This window comes from Salmo trutta, chromosome 30 (assembly GCF_901001165.1).
Source record: "Salmo trutta chromosome 30, fSalTru1.1, whole genome shotgun sequence".
In the NCBI taxonomy this organism is placed as follows: domain Eukaryota; kingdom Metazoa; phylum Chordata; class Actinopteri; order Salmoniformes; family Salmonidae; genus Salmo; species Salmo trutta.
In genome coordinates, this window is record NC_042986.1 from 7,557,850 (window position 1) to 7,562,595 (window position 4,746).

Genomic DNA, 4,746 nt, shown 5'->3' on the forward strand with positions numbered 1-4,746 from the left:
CTGTAGGTCTGTACTTCACATCGTACTGGATACTGAGAAGATATTTGCAGTTAGACATTTGCTCACTAGATGGCAACACCAACTCACAGAGAGGATGCAGTACGTTTGTGTCCTATGTTGTTGGAGTACTGGATGTTCTGGATGGGGAAACCTAATGGGACGTGGCTGATGGGCAACTGATATTTCATTTCTGAATTGGTTAAAATTAGGTTAGGGTTTGGGTTAGGGAAGATTCCATTTTTAGGTTTGGGCTAGTCATGCTGTCAATGGGAAGCTGGACAGAAAAGTCAGCTGTAGTCTGTCCCGTTCTTGAAATGTCCTGCACTGTCTTCAGTACACCGTGCTCCAACAACATATGCATCCCATTATTAGCTGTTTGACAAGGAGAAATTACATGATGTAATCACTGTGACTCTTACACTGTAATTATCTGCGTTTGGGATTAGGAAAGGGCACAGGCGTGAAACACTTTGAGCAGCAGAGAAAGTGTGAAATGTTGCAGGAAGTCTTCGTCAAGACAAGGCATGTGGCAAACCTGCAGAACACTATCTAGCTGAACAAACACATTATTATTATTATTATTATTATATTTTTTAAAGAACCACCAGTCAGGAGGATACAGACAGCTCATTATACCGAAAAATAGACATATATATATATATATTTTTTTTTACATAGAATAATCATAATGTTGATGGCTCTAGATCGCAGAAAAAATCTGGTTCTGGTGAAAGATGCTACATTTTCCAACTCCGGACCCCCCCCCCCCCCCACCCCCAACCATCCTCACATACTTTGTGCCCCCTCAGATTTTCAGGATGCATGACGTCCCTGCTCACTGTCACGAACCCCTCGGGTTAGAAGTCCAGAACAAGAAAGTGTAAGCTATATCGAAATAATTGCTCAAATTGAAAAATCATGAAACAAAATAATGACAATTACTATCGACCTAATCTAGGTGTAGATTACATCTCACATTCCAGTGTTCATAGGATCTCTCATAATGGGACCTTGTGCAGCCAATGCCAAAGTCCGCTTTAGGTATAATACCGGGAACAACTTGTGGATTTGATAGCTCCCCATACCTCCAAAACAACCGCTATGCGAATGTTGGCTAAAGCGGATCGGATTGAATCGAGCCCTTAGTTAAAACTATCCAATCCTCTCAGATCTCCACAAGGATATAGGACGTAAGGTTTAGGAGACGACCCAAGGGCATAAGGCATAGGGGTCTACGGGTGGACCCAAGGGCATAGAGTGTAGGGTCTAGGGGTAAAATTGGGATTGGGAAACAAGTAATGGACATCACACACTGCATCAGGGATTCCAGATTAAAATGATCAGGCTCGATTTACAGTGATGTTGATAAATGTGCATTTGTCCCTGTCAAATAACTGTTATAAATGAAATGAAATCATTGTGACCTCCGGTACAATGTACACAGAGGTACTGTCCCAGCCATCACAGTCACTCCGCCCCTGTGGTTCTTTCGTGCCCTGCAGTCCGGGAGGACAGAGACCCCTGTTCAATTCATCATGGCCCCATACACACTCAGATTGCACAACTGGTGTACAACACATTCGACACAACGGTTGGGATACAACAGCGAGTTTTTCTGCACAAAAATAATCACAAAAGCTTCGCCAAGACACTGCGTAATGGTTGGGTAATCATTTTTGCACAGACGAACTCTCAGTTGTATCGCAACCATTGTTTGAAACATGGTGTACATCAGGTGTACAACGGGGCCAGACGTATTGCCTAAACAATCCGTTTCACTCCGCCCCTTTGGTCCTTCTGTCCCATGCAGTCAGAACGGACAGAAACCCCTGACCCCTATCCACTGTTGGCCAATTCCCCAACTGTTTGGATTCTGTGGGAAAGTTGTTCCCTGCGATTTATTCATCTGCATATTGAATAAAGAAACGTGTTTACGGAGCGATTTCATGTAAGAAGATTTAATGTAAGGTACATAGGGAGCGCTGCGCTGGGGAGCGACTGAAGGACTGGATGAGTGATATATGGTGTGTGAAGTGGGTCGGGAATTACCCTCCAGTATATTTTGGCTCTATCGCCATCTCCATCACTTATTTGGTCCGCAAAGACCTCTTTCTTTCGTTTGTCGTTTATGATTGATGCTGTGAGTACATCCTCTCCAGGCCATTTTGCTCAAACTTACCCCACTCAATTTCCTTGTGTGTGTGTGTGTGTGTGTGTGTACTCAATACTCGCTCTCTCTTGCTCTCTCCTTCGTTTTAGATTGATGTCTCTGCTCAATACTCTCTCTCACCCCCCTCTGACTGTTCACGCCAACACATTCCCCATGTTCTCCCTCAAGCTCTTAATCACTGCATCATGCTCCCTGCGGTCCTTCCCCCATTCCCCCCTCTTCCCCCTCTCTCCTCCATCGCTCTCTCTCCACCATACCTCCCACGTTGTGTTCCCTAATGCTGGTCAGTGCTCCCTGCGCTGAGCTCTATCCCCTGATCCCCCCTAAAACTCCACCTCTCCCCTCAATCTCCCCCATACCTTCTCAACCTCTCCCCTCTATCTCCCCATACCGTCTCAACCTCTCCCCTCTATCTCCCCCATACCTGCTCAACCTCTCCCCTCTATCTCCCCATACTTCTCCACCTCTCCCCTCTATCTCCCCATACTTCTCCACCTCTCCCCTCTATCTCCACATTCTTCTCAACCTCTCCCCTCTATCTCCCCCATACCTTCTCAACCTCTCCCCTCTATCTCCCCCATACCTGCTCAACCTCTCCCCTCTATCTCCCCATACTTCTCCACCTCTCCACTCTATCTCCCCCATACCTGCTCAACCTCTCCCCTCTATCTCCCCATACTTCTCCACCTCTCCCCTCTATCTCCCCATACTTCTCCACCTCTCCCCTCTATCTCCCCATACCTTCTCAACCTCTCCCCTCTATCTCCCCCATACCTTCTCAACCTCTCCCCTCTATCTCCCCCATACCTGCTCAACCTCTCCCCTCTATCTCCCTATACTTCTCCACCTCTCCCCTCTATCTCCCCATACCTTCTCAACCTCTCCCCTCTATCTCCCCCATACCTTCTCAACCTCTCCCCTTTATCTCCCCTAGACCTCCTCAACCTCTCCCCTCTATCTCCCCCATACCTCCTCGACCTCTCACCTCTATCTCCCCCATACCTCCTCGACCTCTCACCTCTATCTCCCCCATACATCCTCGACCTCTCCCCTCTATCTCCCCCATACCTTCTCAACCTCTCCCCTCTATCTCTCCCATACCTTCTCCACTTCTCCCATATACCTCCTCAACCTCTCCCCTCTATCCCCTCATACCCCCTCAACCTCTCCCCTCTATCTCCCCATACCTTCTCAACCTCTCCCCTTTATCTCCCCTAGACCTCCTCAACCTCTCCCCTCTATCTCCCCCATACCTCCTCAACCTCTCACCTCTATCTCCCCCATACCTCTTCGACCTCTCACCTCTATCTCCCCCATACCTTCTCAACCTCTCCTCTCTATCTCCCCCATACCTTCTCAACCTCTCCCCTCTATCTCCCCATACTTCTCCACCTCTCCACTCTATCTCCCCATACCTTCTCAACCTCTCCCCTCTATCTCCCCATACTTCTCCACCTCTCCCCTCTATCTCCCCATACCTTCTCAATCTCTCCCCTCTATCTCCCCATACCTTCTCAACCTCTCCCCTTTATCTCCCCATACTTCTCCATCTCTCCCCTCTATCTCCCCATACCTCCTCAACCTCTCCCCTGTATCTCTCCCATACCTTCTCAACCTCTCCCCTCTATCTCCCCCATACCTTCTCAACCTCTCCCCTCTATCTCCCCATACCTTCTCAACCTCTCCCCTTTATCTCCCCATACTTCTCCATCTCTCCCCTCCATCTCCCCATACCTCCTCAACCTCTCCCCTCTATCTCCGCCATACCTTCTCAACCTCTCCCCTCTATCTCCCCCATACCTCCTCAACCTCTCCCCTCTATCTCCCCCATACCTTCTCCACTTCTCCCCTATACCTCCTCAACCTCTCCCCTTTATCTCCCCCATACCTCCTCAACCTCTTCCCTCTATCTCCCCCATACCTCCTCAACCTCTCACCTCTATCTCTCCCATACCTTCTCCACTTCTCCCCTATACCTCCTCAACCTCTCCCCTCTATCTCCCCCATACCTTCTCAACCTCTCCCCTTTTATCTCCCCTAGACCTCCTCAACCTCTCCCCTCTATCTCCCCCATACCTCCTCGACCTCTCACCTCTATCTCCCCCATACCTTCTCCACCTTTATCTCCCCATGCCTTCTCAACCTCTCCCCTCTATCTCCCCCATATCTTCTAGACCTCTCCCCTCTATCTCCCTATCTCCCTCACCCCCCTCTGACTATTCACCCCAACACATTCCCCATGTTCTCCCTCAAGCTCTTAATCACTGCATCATGCTCCCTGCGGTCCTTCCCCCATTCCCCCCTCTTCCCTTCTCTCTCCTCCATCGCTCTCTCTCCACCATACCTCCCACGTTGTGTTCCCTAATGCTGGTCAGTAATCCCTGCGCTGAGCTCTATCCCCTGATCCCCCCCTAAAACTCCACCTCTCCCCTCTATCTCCCCATACCTTCTCAACCTCTCCCCTCTATCTCCCCATACCTTCTCCACCTCTCCCCTCTATCTCCGCATACTTCTCAACCTCTCCCCTCTATCTCCCCATACTTCTCAACCTCTCCCCTCTATCTCCCCATACCTTC